Raw genomic sequence first — 24,681 nt, 5'->3', positions numbered from 1 at the left:
CACAGCAACTTGTTGGCAGCTCATGCAGCGCAGCGAGGTGGTGGTGGCTGGCAGGAGCGGGGCACGTGGCTGCCGCTGCGCTGACCACCTGGCAGGAGGAGCTGATCAGAGATGATCCAACCTGAGCCCGATGCTTGTAGTTGGATCTCACTGGGGTTGGGTCAGTTTGCAAGGCTCTACTTCAGGTGGCTGCTTTTATTACTGGGCATCTCCCACCTGCCTTTGGAGCTCCACCCTTCAAGGGAATCTTAAGTCAGATGCCCGCAAGCACCTTTTTGGAGTAGGCTCTCTGTGTTCTCCCCTTAACAGGAGTGGGGTCTCTGGGGACTTTCCATGACGTTCAACCCCAGTATCAGTCTTGTGCTCAGGCTCCAGAATACAGAAGCCTTAGGACTTGTGGTATTTGGCTTTCCCAAGACCATTGGGATGGACTCTGACTCATTTACATTGATGTAAATCTGGAGTATCTTAACTTATTATCAGGATCTGACCCTGTGTGTATATTGCTGGATGTCAAAAGCCAAAGAAGCCCTGGTACAGTGCTTCGATGGCAGCAACTGACTGGGATCCCAGCACCAAAAGGTAAACGAGAGGAGTTAACGAAGCCACAGGTTAAGGACCATGTTCTATTCAAGGGATGAGCCAAGATATGTTTGGGTCTAACTTCGTCCAGTTTAAATCTCTTGAGCACTGGGGCTTCCATTGCCCCCCAAGTGATGCTGACCAGCAAGGGGGAGATTGTGATGGAGAAACCCTTGCTGAGAATTTCCTGTCTCTTTCATGCTTCTCAACCTGAGCTCGGCATTTACCAAGCTTTTTGGCTGTGGGAATAGAGTGAACTTTTGACTCTTTCTGACTAATACTTAAGCCGTTATCCCTCTCAGCCTGCACTGCCAGCTTGGTTTGTTTTTTCCCTCATTTTCATGATCTCATCGATAATAAGTATGATCCCTTACTAATTCCCGTACAATGGCATGAGGATTGTAGTGCATTCTAACCACCAGCCTTCTAGCCACTGCCTCATAGGTAACATGGTCATTAGCAGCTTTCTAGAGCAGTGTCAGGGCCCCCATAGAAACACAAGGGCCTACTCCCTCACCCCAGGAGAAATTCACTGCTTCCTGGGGATCCACAAAGGCATAGGGCCATCTGTATGGAAGTCCTGTGCTTCTGCACTGGTTCCTGTCTTCCCTCATCCTCCCCGCCCCCATCCCATCCAGCCTCCTGGCAGTATGGCTCCTGAAAGGACTCCCCAGTGACCTCTGGCCATGATCCTTTTAAATTGGGGATGGGGCTCCACCATCTGGAAGGGGAAAGCTGGTAAGTGAGGTATGCTGCTGAAGGATGGTTGTGGGGCACAGATGATGCTGCAGACTGTGATTAGTACTTAGTCCCTGCCCCAAGGGGCTAAAAATTTATCTTTTTGTTCTGTGTTTGTACAGCGCAGAGCGCAGTTGGGTCCTAGTCCAGGACTGGGACTCCTAGGTAGAGCAGAGTTGGAAAAGGTTCTCCTATCTTATGAGAATTTTTGAGGGTTTAAAAAAATTTTCTGTCTTGAATCAGGGCAAAATGTCAAAATCAAATTTTCACAAACTGCTAATCTGAAAAGAATTTCGGGTTGAGTCAACCAAAACATTTCATTTCAACTGCAACTTTAAAAAAAATTATTTTGTTTTGGTTTTTGTTAGTATAAATTAACTAAAATTTCAAAAAGGAAAGTAATTTCCATGGAAAAATGAAAGTTTTCATTTTTAAAATATTGAAATGGGATGTTTTAACAATTTCAAAACTTTTTTTTTTAAAAACCCTCCCCCCCCCCCCCCCATTGGGAAGTTTTTCAAAACCAAGCCTTCCTGTGAACAGTTTCACTTCCAAAGATTCGGTGTTTTCCTGCTGTCAGAAAAAAATGCTGTCAGAAAATTCCCAACCAGAACTACTCCTAGGTGTTATTGCAATACAAATTAATATATAATAATAAAAACAACTCTGGGTATTCCCCACACATCCCGCAGCCCTTCCCCTTTCTGTATCCTGCAGCCTGAACCAAAAGAAGTTCCCATGCATGTCCTTTCATGAACTCCTAGGAAAGAAGAAACAAAGCTGCACTTATCTCCCTTGTGGAAAAGGAGTGGGTGACATAGCCGGTAGACATCTGAATGGAAAAAGCCTTTTAGGACTTAGCTACCTTCCTGCAAATCCAGGACCACATTTTTAGGTAATTAACCAGCCTGGTTAAAAGACACCAGCAAAGGGATTTCCCCAGGAAGCTATTACAACCTCCCACCTCATTCAGGTTCTTCATGATATTCAGCCCAAATTTTCTTGGCCTCGTTTCTTCCAAAGTTTCACAAGATTGTTGATTATTCCTGAAACAATTCTGCTCCTTCCTTGGGATTTACCCTCTTCCTATTACCGGGCATTACAGTAGGATCATTTCCAGACAGAACATGCCTAAGCACCTATTGACATGTTGTGGCAGGCAGGGGACCTTAGTGGTTGGACTTTATGTTCCCATTCTGCTTTGCGGCATTCTGCTGGCACTGAGCACTTGGGACCAGCTGACATCCGTGGAACTGAAACAAATGTATTGTGCTACCACTGGAGGAAACCCACACTGCTAAACTGATGGTTTACACAGCCCTGTTTGGATAGTCCCATGGTTAAATCTCAGGACTAAGACTGGAGAGAGCGGGGATCAATTTCTGACTCTGCTACAGGCTTCAAGTGTGACCTTAGGTTCTCCTAAGAGTCACTTACTCTCTGTGCCTTAGTTACCAGTCTGTACAATGGGCATCATAATACATCCATCATAATACTGACTTGTCCATCGTTGAGAATGGGGCTCACTGGAAGTAAGGAATGTCTCTCACTGTGTGCACAATAAGGCTCTACTTTGATCTTGCTTGTGTTATGACTGCAGTCCCTTGTAATTGCACAGCCATCTGTTTGAGGTTTTCCTGTAGCATTCATCCCCATATAAGAGCGGTTGCTTCAGTGGGCATAAAACACACCCTTTTAATTAATCAGGAAAAACTCAGTTCTCAGTCTGGATACCGCATGGCCTTGGTGGTCCAGATTTGCCTCACACTTAGAATCATAGACTTTAAGGTCAGAAGGGACCATTATGATTGTCTAGTCGGACCTCCTGTACAACGCAGGCCACAGAATCTCACCCACCCACTCCTGTAACAAACCCCTAACCTATGTCTGAGCTATTGAAGTCCTCAAATCATGGTTTAAAGACTTCAAGGTGCAGAGAATCCTCCAGCAAGTGACCCGGGCCCCACGCTGCAGAGGAAGGCGAAAACCCCCCCACGGCCTCTGCCAATCTGCCCTGGAGGAAAATTCCTTCCTGACCGCAAATAGAGCGATCAGCTAAACCTTAAGCATGTGGGCAAGACTCACCAGCCAGACACCCAGGAAAGAATTCTCTGTAGTAACTCAGATCCCACCCCATCTAACATCCCATCACAGGCCACTGGGCATATCTACCACTAATAGTTGAAGATCAATTAATTGCCAAAATTAGGCTATCCCATCATATCATCCCTTCCATAAACTTATCAAGCTTAGTCTTGAAGCCAGATACATCTGTTGCCCCCACAGGCTGCCCCCAGTGTTCCAGAATGTCACTCCTCCAATGGTTAGAAACCTTTATCTAATTTCAAGTCTAAACTTCCTGAAGGCCAGTTTATATCCATTTGTTCTTGTGTCCACATTGGTACTGAGCTTAAATAATTCTTCTCCCTCTATGGTATTTATCCCTCTGATATATTTATAGATAGCAGTCATATCTCCTCTCAGCCTTCTTTTGGTTATGCTAAACTAGCCAAGCTCTTTGAGTCTCCTTTCATAAGACAGGTTTTCCATTCCTCAGATCATCCCAGTAGCCCTTCTCTGTATCTATTCCAGTTTCATCCTTCTTAAACATGGGAGACCAGAACCGCACACAATATTCCAGATGAGGTCTCACCAGTGCCTTGTATAACACTACTAACACCTCCTTATCTCTACTGGAAATACCTCGCCTGATGCATCCCAAGACCGCATTAGCTTTTTTCATGGCCATATCACATTGGCGGCTCATAGTCATCCTGTGATCAACCAATACTCTGAGGGCCTTCTCCTCCTCTGTTACTTCCAAGTGATGCGTCCCCACTTTATAAAAAAAATTCTTGTTTTTAATCCCTAAATGCATGACCTTGCACTTTTCATTATTAAATTTCATCCTATTACTTCAGTTTACAAGGTCATCCAGATCTTCCTGTATGATATCCCGGTCCTTCTCTGTATTGGCAATACCTCCCAGCTTTGTATCATCCCGCAAACTTTATTAGCACATTCCTGCTTTTTGTGCCAAGGTCAGTAATAAAAAGATTAAATAAGATTGGTCCCAAAACCAATCCTTGAAGAACTCCACTAGTAACCTCCTTCCAGCCTGACAGGTCACCTTTCAGTGTGACCCATTGTAGTCTCCCCTTTAACCATTTCCTTATCCACCTTTCAATTTTCATATTGATCCTCATCTTTTCCAATTTAGCTAATAATTCCCCATGTGGAACTGTATCAAATGCCTTACTGAAATCGAGGTAAATTAGATCCACTGCATTTCCTTTGTCTTAAAATTCTGTTACCCTCTCAAAGAAGGAGATCAGGTTGGTTTGACACAATCTACCTTTTGTAAAACCATGTTGTATTTTGTCCCAATTACCATTGACCTCACTGTCCTTAACTACTTCCTCCTTCAAAATTTTTTCCATACTAAAATTTTGCATACTATAGATGTCAAACTAACAGGCATGTAGTTACCCGGACCACTTACACCCCGCCCCTTTCTTAAAAATAGGAACTATGTTAGCGATTCTCCAGTCTTACGGTACAACCCCTGAATTTACAGATTCATTAAAAAAGTTTGCTAATGGGCTTGCAATTTCATGTGCCAGTTCCTTTAATATTCTTGGGTGAAGATTATCTGGGCCCCCCGATTTAGTCCCATTAAACTGTTCAGGTTTGGCTTCTACCTTGGGTATGGTAATATCTACCTCCATATCTTCATTCCCATTTGTCGTCCTACCATTACTCCTAAACTCCTCATTAAAGACTGAGGCAAAGTATTTATTTAGATATTGGGCCATGCCTAGATTATCCTTAACCTCTACTCCATCCTCAGTGTTTAGCGGTCCCACTTCTTCTTTCTTTTTCTTCTTATTTATATGGCTAAAGAATCTTTTACTGTTGGTTTTAATTCCCTTTGCAAGGTCCAACTCTCCATGGCTTTTGGCCTTTCTCACTTTATCCCTATATGTTCTGACCTCAATAAGGTAGCTTTCCTTGCTAATCCCTCCCAACTTCCATTCCTTGTAGGCTTTTTGCTCTCTCAATCACCTCTCTGAGATGCTTGGTCTACAACTCCTGTCTATGAATTTTTCCCCCTTTCTTGGGATGCAGGCTTCTGATAGTTTCTGCAACTTTGACTTGAAGTAATTCCAGGCCTCCTCTGCCTTTAGATCCACAAGTTCTTCAGTCCAATACACTTCCCTAACTAATTTCCTTAATTTTTTAAAGTTACCCCTTTTTGAAATAAAAAACTGGAAACCCAGATCTTTTTTTGTTTTATCCTTCCATTTAGTTTGAACTGAATTAGCTCATGATCGCTCAAACTAAGGTTGTCCCCTACAACCATTGCTTCTATGAGGTCCTCACTACTCACCAAAACCAAATCTAAAATGGCATCCCCTCTTGTCGGTTCAGCAACGACTTGGTGAAGGAATCCATTAGCTATCGCATCCAGGAAAATCTGAGCCTTATTATTATTATTACTAGCATTTGTCCTCCAGTCTATATCTGGGAAGTTAGTCTCTCATGATCATGCAATTCCCATTAGTATTTACTTCACTAAAAACATGAAAGGGGTCTCTATCCATTTCCAAATCAGATCCTGGTGGTCTATAGCACACCCCAAGCACTATCACAGGGGAGGCTCTAGTAGCTTTCTTCCCCAATGTGATTTTTGCCCAGACAGACTCTGTCTTATCCATTCCATCACTTCTTATTTCTTTACAGTCTACCTCATCATTGATATACAATGCTACTCCACCACCTTTGCCTTTATTTCTGTCTTTCCTAAACAGCACATACCCTTCAGTACCTGTACTCCAGTCATGACTACTATTTCACCATGTTTCTGTTATCCTTATAATATCTGGTTTCATGTCCTGCACCAGTAGCTCTAGTTCCTCCATTTTGTTACCTAGGCTCCTCGCATTAGTGTACAAACATCTTAATTTTTGCTGTTTGGCTTCGCTCACATTCTTTACCCGATTAGGCACAGACATTCTACCGCCAATATCACTTATTAGACTGGTATGTACACTACCCTTCCTCCTTATGTCCATTCTCCTACCCATGGCTATATCCTTTCTTACTTCATTTTCTTCCCTCTCAATGTTAAAATCCGGCGTGGAGATTACCTGGACATCTCCCCCAGATTCCTAGTTTAAAGCTCTCTTGATCAGTTGTGCCATCCTCCATCCCAGAAGTCTATTTCCCTCCTTACCCAGGTGAAGTCCATCCCGAGAGAACAGTCCTCTGTCCATGAATGCCTCTCAGTGGCCATACATCCCAAAGCCCTCCTTATAGCACCACTGCCTGAGCCATTTCTTGGAGCATCATAATCTTGTCACACCTTTGTTGCCCTTCTCTAGGAACAGGCAGAATCCTACTGAAGATAACCTGAGCCTCGATTTCCTTAAGCATCTTCCCCAGCCTGGCATAGTTTCCCTTGATACGTTCCAGCGAGAATCTAGCCGTATCATTTGTTCCCACATGAAGGACAATCAATGGATTCTTTCCTGCTCCTGCTAGGATCCTCTTCGGCCTCAGGTCCACATCCCGTATCATAGCACCCGGCATACAGCACACCCTTCTGTTCTCTGGATCAGCTCTTGTTACAGGCCTGTCTATTCTTCTCAGTAAGGAGTCCCCAATCATGTAGACCTGCCTTTTCCTGGTGATGGTGCAATTCTCCAGTCTATCCCCTGTTCCCTCTGGCTGCAAGTCCTCTCAATTCCTATTGTCCCTTACAATCCTCTGCAACCCATCCTGTATCCTCCTGGGGCTCATATTTGGTGGTGTTATCTCCATTGACTCTTCCCCTCTTTCTATAGGACAAGTTGCTCTTCTCTTCTTCCTTGACCTCTCACCTTCAGTGACCATCTGCTGTGCCCCTTTTTCATTTTCCAACCCGGAAACCTGTTCCTGAGCTCTGTTTCTCCTTCATTAGCCCATCTTTTCCTCTGCCTGGTTCTCTTAGTCTCATGCTTCCACTGTTCACTTTCCTCACCCAGCAGTCTCCCCTCAGAGTTCTTTGGTCCTGCTTCCATCTGCAAGTCTGAGCTTTTCCCTTCAGCCTCCTCATGTCTTTGCTCCATCATCCGCTCGAACCTCCTTCTAAACTCAACCAGAGTTTCCACCTGCATCTCCAATCCTCTGATCTTTTCTTCCATCAGCTCTATCAGGCAGCACTTCATGCAGACGAAACTCTTTTCAGGTACCCCCTCCAGGATCATGTACGTGCCGCAGCTTCCACATCCAGTCACCTTCACTGTGTCTTTCACTGCTTGGGTCACTACCATTGCTGCCTCTGTATCTGTCATCGCCTTCTCACCTAAGTCCTGTTAGTCTGGGAAACACAAACCAAACCAAAACACCACCACCCACAGCAAAACAAACCCCCAACGACCACCAAAACACTGCCAGAACACCACACACTCCGTTCACTAGCCTGTCTGTTCCTCTGCCTGGCTCTCCCAGTCTTTCCCCCAAACTCCCACTCAAACTACCCTGTTTACAGCTCTGTTTGCTGGCTCCTCTGCAGCTGTCTGTACTGCTGCCTGACTGGCTGGCTGCCTTTATAGGACCCCTAGTCAGAGAAGCCCCGCCCCCTAAGCAGGGCTCAGCTTCTCTCCCAGCACACTGCCCCTACCAGCCTCTATAAATACCAATACAAATACCTACCAATGCCTTCTCCTCCAACAGAACTTTAAAAAGTCTTTATTTTGGAGGAGGTGGAAAACATTGTATTAAAATGAGACAATTTTCAATGAAAAATGGGCCTAATTTCAAGGGAAAATGGGCCGGCTTCTGCGCAAAATTATGTTCACAGCAAAAAGTAACATGGGTTATTTGATTTTTATTTGTGTTTATTATTTGGTTTGTGGTAGTACATAAGGCCTCTGTCAGAGATCTGTGCCTTATAAACATGGCATAAAAAGATGGTGACTCACGACCCAAAGAGCTTACAATGATTTGGTAACTTCTCACAGCCACAATTACAGTAGAACCTCAGGATTGTGAACATCTTGGGAATGGAGGTTGTTCGTAATTCTGAACAAAACGTTCAGGTTGTTCTTTTCTGAACTGACCCGTCAACCGCACATCTTATTTGGAACTGGAAGTACACAATCAGGCAGCAGCAGAGACCAAAAAAAAAAAAAGGTAGGAAATACAGTATATTACCATGTTAAACGTAAACGACTTAAAAAAAAAAAGGAAAGCAGCATTTTTCTTCTGGGACAGTAAGGTTTCAAAGCTATATTACATCAATGTTCAGTTGTAAACTTTTGGAAGAACAACTATAATGTTGTTCAGAGTTACAAACATTTCAGAGTTACAAACAACCTCCACTCCCGAGGTGTTCATAACTCTAAGGTTCTAATAAGACTGGGGCTTTTCAGCTTGGAAAAGGGACAACTGAGGGGGATATAATAGATGTCTATAAAATCATGACTGGTGTGAAGAAAGTAAATAAGGAAGTGTTATTTACTCCTTCTCATAACACAAGAACTAGAGGTCACCAAATGAAATTAATAGGCAGCAGGTTTAAAACAAACAAAAGGAAATATTTCTTCACACAACGCACAGTCAACCTATGGACTCTTTGCTAGAGGATGCTGTGAAGGCCAAGACACTAACAGGGATCAAAAAAGAACTAGATACATTCATGGAGGATAGGTTCATCAGTGGCTATTAGCCATGATGGGCAGAGGTGGTGTCCCTCTGTAGGCTCTGTTTGCTAGAAGCTGGGAATGGGTGACAGGGGATGGATCATTTGAGGATTACCCGTTCTGGTCATTCCCTATGAAGCACCTGGCATTGGCCACTGTTGGAAGACAGGATACTGTGCTAGATGGACCTTTGGTCTGACCCAGTATGGCTGTTCTTATGTTCTACCGTAGCACAGCAAGTGAGAGGGAGAAGGCGGCCCTGTGCTAGCTTTTTAGCTGTCACTTTTTACAGCCATACTACTATGGAAATATTCTTCTTTTCCTAATATTTACTGTGGGCCGCATTTCTCATGCTGCTGTAACATGCAGTTATAAAAACATTTTGCAAGATTCTTCATGCTGAATTATGGTGAATGAGAGTGCTCTGATTACCAGAGGAAGCCAGCCTGTAATGTGACTAGTTCCAGCTACACTGCTGCAATTCGGCCATGCTAAATCAGATTTTTGGACTAATGAGGGGATGATGCTAAGTCACTTAAAGTTTTCTCAATAGTAACAGCTCCCTTGAAGTGTTGCCCAGGAGTTTCCTGATTTCCAGTGCAGATTCTGGCGCACAGGGGTGATAGGCTGCCTCTGGTCTAGCTTGCTCAAGAGGAAGGCAGTCACATTCTGCACTGGCTGGTGTTTTTGGATTGCTTCTGTGGTCAGCCCCAGGTAAAGTCCAGCCAAGAAGTAATGAGAAAATGGCTGGCTATGGTTAAGACTGAATCAGAGAAGAAAGGGAGCAGTTTTCTGATTCCTGCAGAGATCAACAAATGTGTTTATGGCCACCACTGCCCTCTGAGAATCCAAGAACAGGATTCTCCCCAGACTGCAAATGGTTTTTAACAAAGGGTGAACAAAATGCCACAGCTGATGGAGTGGACATCAACACTGGCAACAGGAAGCATCTCAAGCATTGCCAATCAGCATCACCTCTGTCTTGTCTGAGTCCCTACGTCTGCCAGAAAAGTGGAGAGCAAGGAAACAGGGCTGATGAAAAAGAGTCACAGAGTCAAGTGTCACTTGCACGGTGAGCCTGCTGTGGTCCATACCATCTTGTTCTCTCCCGTAGTGCCTGACTTCACATAAATGAAGGACAACTGGGGATGGCAAGACAAAGTCTTATGGCCCCCTTAGCTGAGAACTCACTGGAATCTCTCCAAGAGAGGAATAAAACTGTGCTGGAACTTAGAGAGCTGGTCGGCAACCAAGAAAACAATTCAGCAAACATTTCTGAAATTTCACTTGTGTTTCCAGGTTGCAAGGTTTGAAACTAACCAATCTTCTGTGTTTTCACAACTATTTCTGCCATATCTTTTACCAGACAGTTCCTTTCCTTAAAAAACCCCCCAGCTTTCTGTAAAAAGATTCAGTTTTCAGAAGGTGAAAAATTTCAATAGTAAGCAAAACAAAAATTTTGAAAAATAATTTAAAGGAAAACTTCTATAATGTGGATAATTTTTCACAAATAGCTTTAATTTTGAAAAAAAGCCCATTTTTTGACCAAGACATTTTTGTATGAAAAATTTCGCCTGGCTCCACTTTCTGGTTAGTAAGGTCCCGTATTCTATGGCATGGCATCAGAGCGGACAAAGGCCCAAGTCTGGGGCTCCCACAGCCTGATTCTCCATTGCTCTGTGTTTCCATGATCATTTACACCAGAGCAAATGAGAGCAAAGCTGACTGTACTACACAGCTATTGCACTATTACACCCCGTTTGTGCTGGTGGAATGGCTACCTGGAATGATTGGACAGACAGAATGGGGCCCATGGCCTTCAGCGCCTGTCGCCAGTCTGCAATTCACCACCAAAATGAATTTATGAAAAAAAATCAGACATTGACTGACTGCTCATTTCGGAACAAACAGGGTTAATCAGTCTGAATCAGACCGGTATTATAGAGGCTTGAAAATCTGGGATGTATTAAGGCTAATCAAACTGGGAATTAGGAGGAAGAACCACGTCCAGCCAGTATGAGAGTTTTCTCAGAGCTTTAGAGCCCAACTGTTTCAAATGAAGCTCTGATCTGAAGTGGCAATGCCAGAATTTCTAACTGGGGCCTCAGGGAAATGAAGGATGAACAGGCTGATATGTTTGAACCACCATGCTCGCCTAGCATGTCATTTTTAAAGCCTTGTTGTGCTTTCCCTGCTTGTTCCCCAGGCTCACAAAGCACCCATTGTTTAGACTGCAGCACCACTTCCTCTTTCAGAGTGACTGGAAATTGTGCAGTCGCTTATTTTTCGTGGTCTCACGTTCTGATGGATTGGGAGGTTAGTGGCTCTGTAACACAGCAGAATAGCCCCTAGGTATATAAACTGTGGTGGAGTGCCAACAGTCAAAAGCCAAGGAGGACTCACTTCCTGAGCTTTGGGGCCCCTTGATCTCCTGAGAGAAGGAGAAGGAGCTTTCCACCTCTCAGTGATCATTTCCCTCTGTTGTGCTGCTTGGACTGTCCCCTTACAACAAACTGTGCCATTAGCTTTCCATAGGGGCTACACCCCTCAAGTACCCAGGAGAGAGCATGGCCTGCTGGTCGGAGTCTAGGATTAGACAGGTGTACTTGGTCTAAGTTGACTTGGTTCTGACTCAGCACAGGGGAATGGACTAGATGGCCCCTCACGATGCCTTCCAGCCTTTCATTTCTATGATTCTATGAAACCCAGATTCCCCTCCCAGCTCTGACCGTGATTTGTTGTTTGACCTTGGGCTAGTGACTCAGTTTGCCTGTCTGTAAAATGGGGATTATAAAATCGATATGTGGCTGTGACTAGCTTAATTAGTATTTGTAAATTGATTCGAGGCCCTTGGATGGAAAGTGCTGTAGGAAGTGCTAGATATTACCATGTGTTTCAAAGAGACACAGACTCACAGCTAGTCTGGAGAGTATTATTCCGCTAATTCCTTTTGCCTTCTACCAGGCTTAACTGAGAAAGTGAAACATCAGGTCATAGTGTGGCCACATGCCAATCACTCCAGTATCATGCGATTCACTCAGCTACAAACACAACGTATTCCATTGTCCTTGGCATCTGTGGTCCCCATTCGTATCGTGCTGTAACTGAATTACTAACTTTTCACTGGCACTAGGGTCACAATGAGCCCTTACTATAAGAATGGTGTATTTATTTTCAGCGTGTTTCCAGCCTCACGTACAAACGCTATCCTAAACTGACCTTGTTTGCTAATAGCTTTCCTTGCTTTAAGTGTCCAGTGTGGAAGCAACAGAACTGCCAGGATGTGGTGCTGTCTAGTGGTGAGTTGCTCACCCTGTCATGATCTCCAAGAGGCGTCAGGATGAGTGGCAGGGTGGGGTCCCCACTCTGCTACCTTGTTCCAAACTCTTACAACCCTGAGGGAGGCAGGAACTCAGCCAGGAATCGCTCCAGTGCACAGATCAATCTGTGCCCTTATCAGCATGGACAGAACCTCCGTGTCAGTGCACAGGGCCGTTAACGGGAGCATGGCATAAATCCATCTGCCACAATCAGTCTTGACAGGCTCTCCAGCCTTAGCCCCTTAGTCCTGGATTCAGGCACCTCGTTCTCTTTGGGCAGTGGCTGATTCCTGCATTCAGAAATTCCCACACTCAGGCTGCTCCCTGGGCCTGTCCCTCAGCCCAGAGCTTGGGCTTTCAGCCTGCTGGGCCCCTGCAGAAGCAGCATGTTCCCTCTCCTGCAGCCTGCACAGCTCCTTCTTGAACGGCATCCCCCTGCTCCAGCTGGAGGAGAGCTGGCAGGATTTCCTGTTAGCAACCTACCAGGCCAGAGCTTGTGGGAAGGCAGAAGGTGAAGAGGCCAGCTTTTCCAGTCTGCCTGCCCAGAACCCGCAGGTCTCCAGGGACAGGGCCGCTGCGTACTGATCTGAGCTGATCTGTGAAGTGGGGGTTCCTGGGTGATTTATAGCCACTTCTCCTGGGTGCCGTTTCCTTGCTTAACACATTTGTTCTCTCTGTTCCAAGCCAATGGGTGGTTGTACATTTACTACTGTACAGCAAACACGTGTGTTGTTATTTATACCTCCATTGTAAGTGACCTAACGGGATAGCCTGGGTCACACATACACTACTGTACTTTTCGTCACTTCCAGAAGACCAACTGAACAAAGGGAAGAAGGGAGGGATTGTTTGGCTGTACTCTAAGGAGCAGGATCTAATAGGAGAGATGTTTGATATGGGATAGAACAGGATGGATCTAGATAGCAGAGATCAGGGGTTCTCAAACTGGGGGTCGGGACTCCTCAGGGCATCGCAAGGTTATTATATGGGGGGTCACGAGCTGTCAACTTCTGCCCCAAACCCCGCTTTGCCTCTAGCATTTATAATGGTGTTAAATATATAAAAAAGTGTTTTTAATTTATAAGTGGGGGTCGAACTCAGAGGCTTGCTATGTGAAAGGGGTCACCAGTAAAAAAGTTTGAGAGCCACTGGGATAGATCAACATGCAATAGGAGCGAGTAGAAAAATAAGCCCCATTTTATAGAGAAGTAATCTGAGGCAGAGAGTGCATGTGACTTGGCAAAGGCCAGCGGATGAATCAGACAGGTGATGAGACTGCAGGAATGCCTTGCTCCCAGTCCAGTTCTCAGACCACTAGACCACGTCAGATGCAACAAGACAAAACGTTGAGGGGTAAGATTTCAAAAGTGTCATAGTGACTGAGGAGTTAAAGTCCCATTGACTTTCCATGACACTTAGGCGCCTAAACATCTAGTTCACTTTTGAAAATGGGACTTAGGTTCCTAAATCACTAAATTGCTTTTGAAAATGCTACCCTATAACTCTGAAGCAGTCTGGTCTGGCTTACACTAGATGGCCCATTAGAACAGACAGATGGCTGGGACAACTGGAGATTCCATAAGCCGCTGGATCTTTGGCCCACCCCTGGTCCAGCCTTGTGCACTGCCATGCAAGAGATCCTGGAGAATGGGGCTCTGCACACGCTCCTCTTCCAGGGTCAGGAACATGACTGACTCCTAAATGAATATCTCCAGTGCATTCATTCTCTTCCTTGCTGAGGCTTTACATTAGCCATGGAGTTAGTGCTCAGCAAGCACGCCCCACTGCCTGAAACAATTCTAGACTCCCAAATGTGCTGTTGGCCAATCTCGCTGGAGTTCCAGAAGAAGCTCAGGGCTTTGGAGCAATAATGGCTTTGCCCGGGTGGAGGCTGGTGGGGGTGGCACTTAAAAGAGGCAGATACAGAGTCATATGCAAACATCTTGGCCTTTGCATCCTACTTTGTCTGTCGCTTTCCAGCACAGGACATTGTGTCTCGGGGAGAGAGAAAATCCACAGAAATTCCACAGACCCTTCCTTGGCCATCAATATGGTTTCTGTGTGTGGCTGTTGTTCTGCTTCTCTTTTAGAGTGTGAGGGGGAAAAAAGGTCCCTTTGTGTGAGAACTGAAAGAAATAGTCCAATCCCACAGCCTGCCTGAAATCTTAATGTCAACTATTTGTCTCCTTGTATTTTCAGATAAACAAGCTCTTTCCCCTGTATTTCTGACCACTCCCGGCCACTCCCCAAAGTTTTTCTCGTTGCTCTGTCCTGGAGGGCACTGGCTCGTCACCAGTGGGGATTGGAAAGCTGTGCTCGCAGGGCCCATGCTGTAGGAGAAGTCGCTTTAGGGTCTTCTCCGAAGCCCATTCAGTCAGCGGGAAGGCTCCTGTCAGCTCCAGGGGGCTTTGGAGCCATGCCCTTTGGGGTTATTTGATTCTGTTTTTAAAACATCAGGGGTGAAGTCCTACCCCTATAGGAATCAACGGCAAACTCCTCATTGACTTCAGAGGGGCCAGGATTTTGCCCTACATTTCAGATGGAAAGATATGGGTCCAGCCAGGGAACAAGACTTAGTAGCAAACAGGGAGGAGTGAGAATCAAGCTCACTTTCAAGGGACATGAACTGTGGTCACTACCTCTTTCTTGATTCAAGGGACTGATGCTCATTTTATATGCTGCTGATATGAATCAGCACAGCTACAGTGAAGTCAAGAGAGCTACTCTAATTGATGCCAGCTGATGCTGATGTCCATGATCTCTTTGGACCATTCATTGGGCATTGGATAGCACTCACCCTAGCTAAGGTTCCCAAACAAAACTGGGTCAGAGCTTCCTCTGGTTTAAGTCAGTGTAGGAAGTCAATGGAGCTATGTTGATTTGCACCAGCTGCTGGTCTGCCCCTTCGATTGTAGCTCCTATTTATGCCCGCTCGGAAGTTTCTGAAATGTTCCGGAAGGTTTCCATGCATGATGTCTGCCCCCATTTCTTTTCTCTCTCTTTTCTTTTAAAGCAAAGAAATTAGATACAATCTCCTCCCACAAAGTTCATGCAGTGGCATGGCTGCAACGCAAAACTAATGGATGCCATGAAATGCAAAAGTCAAGGTTCCGTGGCAACTGTTCATCCAGATGCATTGCACATGTGAATTTTTTAATGTTCCTTGTCCTCTAATGTATTAACAGGTAGATTGTAAAATATGTCCCATCAAACACAGAGGATACAGTGCATCCAACTTGCCATTGCTGTTAGAACGTTAACTTTTGCATTTCTTGATGTTTTCCAGTGTTAATTTTGTAAACCTAACAGCGCTTGGATATGGGATATTTTGATATGGGATATTTCTGATGGTGGCTTCTGTCGTTAAACTCTATGAAATACATAGTTTCATAGAGTTTAAGGCCAGAAACCACCATCAGATTATCTAGTCTGTCTGCTCACTAAAGCTGCTGGATTTAAAGAGGCATAGCTGTGGAAGGGCTCTATTCTATTCCGGTTCTTATCCCGCCTGCATCATGGTAATAGCTGAACACCTTCCAGTAGTGCATTAAGTGACATGACTAGCATCTGCCAGATTAGTGCTGGATCTCAGCGACTTGGTTTTTTATCACCGCAAGCCCACCTGGTGATTGTGTTTCACCAGTCAGAGGCTGATTTGCATTAAGGGCCTGATCTAAAGCACACTGGAATCGACGAGAAGGGTTCCCACTGAATTGAGTGGGTGTTGGAGCCCTTCCGATAGGAAACCTGGAAAGAAAGAGAGTATTTGCCAGGCTGTTTTCTTCCTACATTGATTTCTCACTGTGAGCTCAGACCCCAGGTTCAGCCTTTTCCTCTTCACTGGGATGTGATGCTGGGCAATGGACACACAGGTTCTCCTGTGCTGCCTTGTCTGTCATCTACTCCTCCACCAGCTTTTGTGAAGATCACTTTCTGCCCTTGTTACACAGCTTCCCAATTCACTCGCATGGACAGGAGTTTGGCTGTGAATCAGTTTATGGAGAATTTCAAGTGGTGAAATCAGATGTATGAATAAAGGGTTTTTTGTTGCTGTTATTCCTTCATCAGCTTTATTCAGTGTCAAGCAGTACTTTTAACAGATGCCGCTATATCTGGGTTGGCACTAAGGGTGGAAGCCTTATCCCATTAATCCCATTAAAGTCAATAGCAAACTACCATTGACTTCAATAGGACCAGGATCGAATGCATAGGGAATTTCTTGTTGGTAAGATTTTAAGTTGGCTCCTGAAAAATATTACTGACATCCCTTTGTACCCTGCGGAATTACAGAGGCAGAAAATGCATTGCTTTGTTCTTGGAGTTTCATATATTTTGTTCAGGAACCTTGACTGGGGGGGATGAGGAGCTAAAAAGTTGCTGTAAAAACCAAGAACCAATAAATTTAATCTCATATCGAGAATGAAGAAATGCTCCTGGGAAGATGGGTCCATTATATCCTCTGTAAAATCTAATCTATCCATCCCATGTTCATCATCAAGGTAGCTGCATCTGCACTTCAGAGAGTGGTTTTCTCCAGGACTGAAAGCATTGACAGAATCACAGGGTTTCTTGCCTCTTTTGTCAGTTCTGCTGCAAGGCCTCACCCAATTTCTCGCCCCTGGGGTGCACTGAGGAAAACAAGGGATGTTTCCAGGATCCCTGAGGAGGGCCAAGTGGTTGGACCTAGCACAAGGAAGAAAGAAGTGAAGTGAAAGATGGCAAATAAAACCACAGTTGTCACGAAGTTTGATCACATTTGTGAGTTGACTGATATTTGCCAGGACTCATCAGTGATTTCTCCTTCTCTACAATATTTGATACAACAACTTCTTTCCTAGGGGCTGATCTAAAGAAACTGATTCAATTAATGGGCCCCTGAGTGGGTTTGGATGAGGGTTGGGTGCTTATCTGAGTTGCTTTGATCTTGCAATTACCTGGGGAAATCAGACTTTCTTGTGCATGTTCCAGCTTTGAAAAGATTGCAAGAGGAGCCGTCCTAGCATGTTTCAGTATTTGTGTGCACCATATATGGATTAATTCACAGGAATTATAGATATCAATTGGATTTAAAATATAATGTCAATGAAAGACGACATGGCCCCAATCCAAAGCCCACTGAAGTCGATGAGATTTTTTTCCACTGCCTTTAGTGGATCAAGCCATATATCTGTGCACTTTTGCAGTGTAAACGTGTGTCTTTCGTGCAATCCATTAAAGCCACTCAAAAAGCAAATGTTTTTCATGAGGCTGATTCCTGATTCCAAAGCAAAACTAAAGTATTTCTCCCTCCTCTGTCCCAGTCTCTGGAGACATGAGCTCTTTCAGATTTGCAGACCCAAACCAAGCGAATATAGAAACCACATGGTGAAAAGTAAAATAAATAAGAGATCAGCATTTGGGAGCCAGCAGTCCGTCAGAAGGGAGCAGTGAGAAAAACTGTAACTTAAACAAAAGAGTGAGAGAAAACGAGTTCTAATTATTCCAAAGGTGGTTTTTTTTTTTAACAAAAGCTTATTAGTTTGCAAAGTTTCCCTCTGCAACATGTAATTTCATTTCCCCCTCATTTGCTTTTACTACATGTTCTGGGCACTGTCAGAACAGCCTGATTTATAGCTGACAGCTTTTGCTATTTTTCATGCAAGCTCTCTCTAAATATAAGAGTGTGAAAATTGTTCCACTGCCAGGAATTCCTCTTCAAATTATAACTTGCAGCAGTTGCAGCATGCAGGAAAGCATCAGTAGCTTTATGATTTCAATGTTTTTCATAAAAAGCAAAATCCTCTTTCTTTTGGGAAATTGTTTCTCTTATCTCTTTGATTACATTGACTATCTCAACATGTCCTGGGAAAACAAATCAATGGGTGTTACTGCACTGGTTCCTGCTGCCAGCAATGCAGATTTTAGATTACAGAGGAAATGTTTATTGACCAGGATTTTTTATCTGCAGTTTTGTTCCTTGGGCTTTATTCCCATCCAATGGTATCCTGAAGCAGCTTGTAAAATAAATCAGCAACACGGACATGATACATAATGTGGTGTTTCTGGCTACAGGGACCGTAACATGGAGAGCAACGTATGGACAGCAGTCAAGTGCTGGGTTTTATTCAGTGAAATTTCAGCATCGGCCAAAAATTAGCTTTTTTTTTTTTTTTTTGGCGCTGGATGGAAAAGTGAAAAGCGGTGTCCACTGAGAAACATTTCTCCACCAATGATGCTGGCAGATGTCTCCTGCTGTTCATGAAAAGGGTCTCCCTGTTTGTCTGCAACAATTGCTGGTTTTACAAGGCTCTGCCATTGTTTTCATTTCTTTTGTCAAAATTAGAGTGAGCTCTGAATCTCACGCCTTGAATCAGAGCACTCGTGAACTCTGGAAGCGTTTGGTCTGGACTTGAAATTGACTGCTCACATTCCAAGGTGTGGGAATATTTCTTCTCTCTTTTAGTGCCTTTGAGTTTAAAATTCCCAAAGAGCCTGTATTCTTGCTGGCTCATATGGAGAGACTGGTTTGATGGGGATCTTTGTGGAGATGATCACAATGGGCCAGATTCACGGACATATGCTGGGGGCTTAGGTGACACAAAACAGCTGTAAACCTGGTTTGGTAGTGGATTCGACTGGACTGCTTGTTGCTTTGCATTACCAAAGCAGTGCAAAACAATTGGGGTTTACCAGTGAAACTGGCCTAATAATTGCAAGCTTAGTAACACTGTATCCAAAAATCCAATCTGGCATGTATCAGTGACTTCCTTGGAGTAGTTGAGTGACAGGCAGACCGTAACAGGTTCCGAATTTGAATCTGCATTGGATAAGACTGCAGAAGTATGAACAAGCTCCTCTGCTATATCTGTGTGCCTGTTGCACACTCAGGGTCAAATTGTGGGTGAAGAGCATATAAGGAACCTTCATCCTTAGAAGATGATTAGAGACAAATTGCAATCCCTGTACTATGCTAAGCTCAGAGGCTGCTCTCTGCTACCACCCTCTGTGACACAAGCCATCCCACAAGGGGTGTGGAAGATGCTCCATGGTCCCCTCTATCCTGGCCAGCAGAGCGCACTGCTGAGGAGGGGAGCACATACCCTGCCCTCCCAGTGGTGCCCTCCCCTTGGGTGCCATGGAGCACCAGGAGGAGTTGTCCTTACATCGCACACTCAAATGCAGTGTCTGTTTCTGTTTGTTGGAACAAAGAAGCGAGAGTTCCAAATTAAAAACCTGGATCCAAGTGTCTGTGAACAGTGGGGAAGTCGCGGCAGATCCCCCAACCTGCATTCAAACTCTGGCTTACCCCTAGAATAAAGATCAGAAGATTGGGATTTGAGTGCCTATGTGAAATGGACTCAGCTGGGGGCAAGAGGAACCCTTCAGGCAAATTGTTTTCTAAACAGAGAAAGGATCTTCAGCGCCCATAAGGAGATGTGTTTCCAGGAAGACCAGATAGGGTATAAAATCTAAATTCTTGCAAAATGCATGCACACGCATTTAGGAACCCATCATGCTCCCCCTGGGTCAGGGACAAAACTTTGATGGGACCAGGATTGACTAAAGCCCTTCAGGGTGTGTATGAAGTTAGGTAGGTTTAGGTTGCTCAGAGGTTGAATTTTTGTTGCAAGCCTGGACTTCACATCCCCAGTTAAAAAGTCTGGTGAGTTTCTACCTGCCCTGAAGGGCAATGCTACCCAGGCCTCGTTACTAACCAGAGCTGTTCCATGAGAGCGAGGCACAAACCTTCCATGCCACATTCTTCTTTGACAAGTTACGCCTGGATATCCTCCATCTGCCAGATTGGCTGGGTGCTTCAGGAGAGGTGCCTTGTGCTGAGCTCTGGCTCACAGAGTTTCGGTCAGTTTCCTAAATTATTCAATTTAAATACAGCTTATAGGGGAGGATGGTGGGGGAGCTTCCCAGGAGAATAATAAACATCAGGGATAGATCCCTCTGATTGTGTGGGATATTGAAGAGCATTTCGTCTAACTCTGCTCTCGCTGAAATCAATAACAGCTTTGCCTCCTGCGAGTTTGACTGCAGTGGGCACAGAGTTAAGTTGAGTGCTTCTGAAATCCCATTCTGTATGAATATTGGGGAACTATATTCTCCTGAGCCTTCCCTGCAACCTTCCCATGGGGAGGAGTTTTCAGGTCTGATTTCCAGGGCTTGTGCTTTCAAACTAAAATTTCAATAGCGCCTAAGGCTCCCAACCTCAAAGTATTTAGAGATCTGACTCCCATTGATTTCAGTGGGAGTTAGACATCCAAATACCTTTGAGCATCTGGGACTAAGGGACTTAGGAGCCTAACTCCTACTGCTTGCTAACAAGCCTTGCCGCCTTTGCTTACATCCATTTCATGGTCTCAGTGGGTTCAACCAGGTTCCGCTGCTGTCTTTAAATCTGGGGCTTTCCTGGGGTCACGTAGGAAATGGAATAAATGCTTTCGAGGACGTCTCTTAACCTGTGAGATTTGATTAAAGGAACTGGCCAGATACCTACAGATAGATTCCCAGAACCACACCTCACCTTCCCACACTGCAGATCTCGTGCAGGAGAGGGAACTGGGTGTGGCCATGGGACCTATCGAGCCGAGGTATTAGGATACTTGAGTATGTGCATGGTATACGCAAGGGGAGGCTGAAGACAAGGATTGTTGGCAAAGAAAGTGAATTGGAAGCAGAGAAAGAAGGATGGAGTTGGAAGGAGAGGAGGAAGAAAGATGGGGCTTGGAGGAGAGAAAGAGAAGGGTCGGATGGAGAAAGAGGTAATGGACACATAAGCTGGGGGGGAGCAGCTGAACTCAGTGGCTGTGGTTTATCCCAACAGCCAGGCTTTTTAGAGGTTTGATTCTCGCTGATTACCAGGTAGCTGAATGAAATGTTTCTGAGGACAGGACATGAAAACATGGGCCTTATTTCAGCTGTGTGGTGCAGTGGATCACAGGCCACACCTAGCCCATGGGCAGTATGCCCCAGCTGAGTGGGCAGAGAGGCTCAGTGAGGATGCTGGGGATGACCCAAATGAATATCCTGGCAGCAGCCACTGGGATTTCCCCGGCGCTGAACCAGCCTGAGCTTGCATTAGCAGAGTATGCTGTGCTGGGCAAGGGTATGTTGCTAGAATCCGTTGTGAGGAGAGAATGTGAAATTCCCATCAGGATATACCTGGAGAGCTCCTGCCAGTGAAAAGCCAGCATTAGCATGAGACAGAAGACAGCTCTGTTAGGCTGCTCAGGCCCCTTTTGGGTAGTTTGTGAACTGTTTAATTCTCTGGCAGCTACAGATAAACCCTAGGCTGGGTTTACTAAGCACCGTCCAACTTCAGTGGCAGACAGGGACTCCTGTCTATGCCATGGGTAAAACTCCTCCTCCTAAATGAGCTCTGGGATGCATCACCAGATGCACCACAGAGGCAGCCCTTGGTAACAGCCACTTGCACAGTAGGAACACCTGAAGGCTCCCAAGATTTGTAGTGGATCACAGCCTTTTCTCTGTAGGCTGGGGGTTCAAATCCAGCCCAGGCTAGTAGCCAAACCCAAGATGTTACCAACTGATGGTTCTTCAGAACCCTCCTTCACTTCTCCCTTAGGTGCAATCCCTCCAGCCCACCCTCAGCATAAACCCCTCCCCTACTTAGTGCTCAGTCCTTCTATGACCCTGTTTCTCCTCAATGTGCCCCACACCAATGTATCCCTTCGCTAGCACCCTGGTTCATTTATCTGGTGTCCATGGTGGAAATGTATGGAGGGGCCAACTTAGAGTGACCAGACATCCCGATATTATTTGAACCATCTCAATATTAGAGGCTTTATCTTATATAGGCAAATATTACCCCCTCCCACCGCTGAAAAAGAAAGTATCCTGATTTTTCACACTTGCTATCTGGTCACCCGGGGCGGTGCCACCCTCTTCCCAGTGGGGGGCTGAGGTGGGCTAGACAGAAAATTGGGAGAGCTGCGCTTTATATCTTGTGGGCACACACACTTTTTTTTAACAGTAGGGGGCATGGACTGTACTCTGGGAGGGTATGAGCTGCCCAGCTCTGACTGCAGAGCAGACAGCGGCGGCTGCTGGCCGGGCACCCAGTTCTGAAGGCAGAGCTGCCGTCAGCAGCAGCGCAGAAGTAAGGGTGGCAATGCCCTACCATGCCACCCGTACTCCTCTGTAATGTTTGACCTTTGCACTGGGAGGGGTGGCTGGGGCCGGGGCTAAGGCAAATTTTGGGGTGGCTATAGCTCCCGCAAGCCTCCCCGGCCAATGCTGCCCCTGTGGTCACCCTAGACCAACGGCCAGGAAAAGTTATGGAAGCCGTGAGGAGTCAGACGGGGAATGGGTGTGGTGTTCCAAGCAGTCAGTGATGTTCTCACTGCTGTCCAGTCTTGGAATGTAGCTTGTGTGTCATTTTGGTGGGTTCCAGTGCAGCGAGGACTGGAGGTGAAGGTCGGAGGAGAAACACCTGGGAATACCAGTGACATAACAGAGGGGAGGTTTGGAAATCAGACCCTGAGGCCTCATCCTAGGTTTGTTTCACCTTCACATGCAATTCAGACACCCCCCCCCCACACACACACACCCCGAAATGGAAACATTCTCACTGGCCAACACCAAATAGCCTTAACTTTGCTTTGTAGCAAAACTTTCCCACAAAAATCTAAACCAACGCTATCCATCCATCACATAACTTTCCTAACTGTGCACAGAAATGTGAATGCCTTGCTCTTTCATCACACAGACTGAATTCTATGCTCCTATGCAAAGCATATTCAATTCCACAAAAAGGTATTTTAGCAATTCGACTATAGGCTCTTTTGAAAACCTCAGCCAACATAAATATCACACAAACAGCAATGCTTTCCTTCTGATCAAACCAATTCCATGCCACCTTCATTAAATATCATGAGATCCAAAACTATTATATGCACACATCTTCCTATTCCTAACTCTTACACATGACCATAAAGTTATCTATCCCCTTTGCATCAAAAGAGAATTTGGCTGGATACAGTTTTTGGTTGAGTGAAGCTCAGATAAGTACTCCTTTAAAAAAACAATATAAATGTAACTGAGATATGCACATGCCAAAGCCAAGTCTGGTTGCTGTAATTCTTGTCTCTCCTTATTCCATCCCCTGCTATGGCTTGTTGCTTTCCTTTGATACATTGTAAATTCCCTGAGACAGGAACTATACCATGTCTATTTGCTCACTCTTCAAATCCTCTCTCACATTTTCAGGGGACTCTACATATAAACTAAAAAATAATCTGCTCTCCTTACCTCACCCTCCCACGGAGATTTTTGAAAGAAGGGCCCATCAGCTGTCTCTTTACAACACCTAAAGTGTCACATTTTGATTTGGTACTACTGTACATATCATTGACTGTTTGTGGCTCTCTCTCCAAGATGCTTGGAATGCAGCTCACAGATGTTTCATAGCAGAGCCAGTCGGGCCTGCGGTATGGGAACAGACTGTAAGTTTTGGATGTGCCTGTCTGGTGCACAGAGTTCTTTTCCATTGCCTTTGTTATTATTGTATTTAATTTACAGCTCAGTGTTGTTGAGTGGCTGGGTCCCCAGCTTTCAGCTAGAGTGTTAGTTCTTCTTTTTCAAGACCTGATCCCTAGCCTATTGAAGTCAGTGGACGGACTCCAAAGCATTTTGGATCAGGCTCTTATTCTTTGAGCCTTCAAACACAGAATCATCATTGTTGCCTTTGGTGCCAATCCTTCTGTTACACAGTGGACCTCAGTCTGCAGGACTGTCAATGCAACACTATATTTGCACACACACAGTTTAAACACATTTTCTGTTGTGCAAATGTATCCCATGCAACCACTGATTAGCAGCCAGGCTCCTTGCTAGCAGATGCCTTTTGGTTTGCAAAATGAAGGCTGAAGGGAGTTGCTTGGTGTTGTTTTCCTGGCTACGTACCAGACCAAAACTCTCATAAATAGAGCTGTTTGGCGGGGGTGGGGGGGGAAATGGGATTGGCCTTTCATGGGAAATTTCAACATTTTGAAATGACTTTCTGCTCAGAAAAGGAACAAAAAGTCAAAATGTTGAGCTGGAAAGTTTCAGATCGCAAATATTGGAACGGAAAATGTTGATATTTTTCATTGATATGAAACAATGTGATATCTCACCCTGAGAAAATGTAGCTTCGTTTCAAAAAGGTGATTTCAGACAACAGGTTTTGTTTTGATTCACCTGATCAGAAAATTGAAAATTTTCATCAAAATTGACATTGTGTTGTGGGAAATTTTGATTTCAACAAAACCACGTTTTCTGACAGGAATTTTGCTGTAGGAAAAATTTTCATCACCTCTACTTATATATGGGTGGAGAAGCTTGTCTGTCTGCACACCATCTGTCTC

The 24,681-nt window shown here is 45.0% G+C and overlaps 1 protein-coding gene across 1 annotated transcript in view; it reads left to right on the top strand.

Annotated features, from left to right (window-relative positions):
- Positions 1 to 24,681, top strand: part of TEKT3 (tektin 3) — a 156,500-nt gene that overhangs the window by 28,008 nt on the left and 103,811 nt on the right. The window lies entirely within an intron of this gene.

The sequence above is a fragment of the Caretta caretta genome, chromosome 14 (assembly GCF_965140235.1).
Source record: "Caretta caretta isolate rCarCar2 chromosome 14, rCarCar1.hap1, whole genome shotgun sequence".
Classification (NCBI taxonomy): domain Eukaryota; kingdom Metazoa; phylum Chordata; order Testudines; family Cheloniidae; genus Caretta; species Caretta caretta.
Note: the sequence above shows the minus strand (reverse complement) of the source record. Positions and strands in the feature narration are given on the sequence as shown.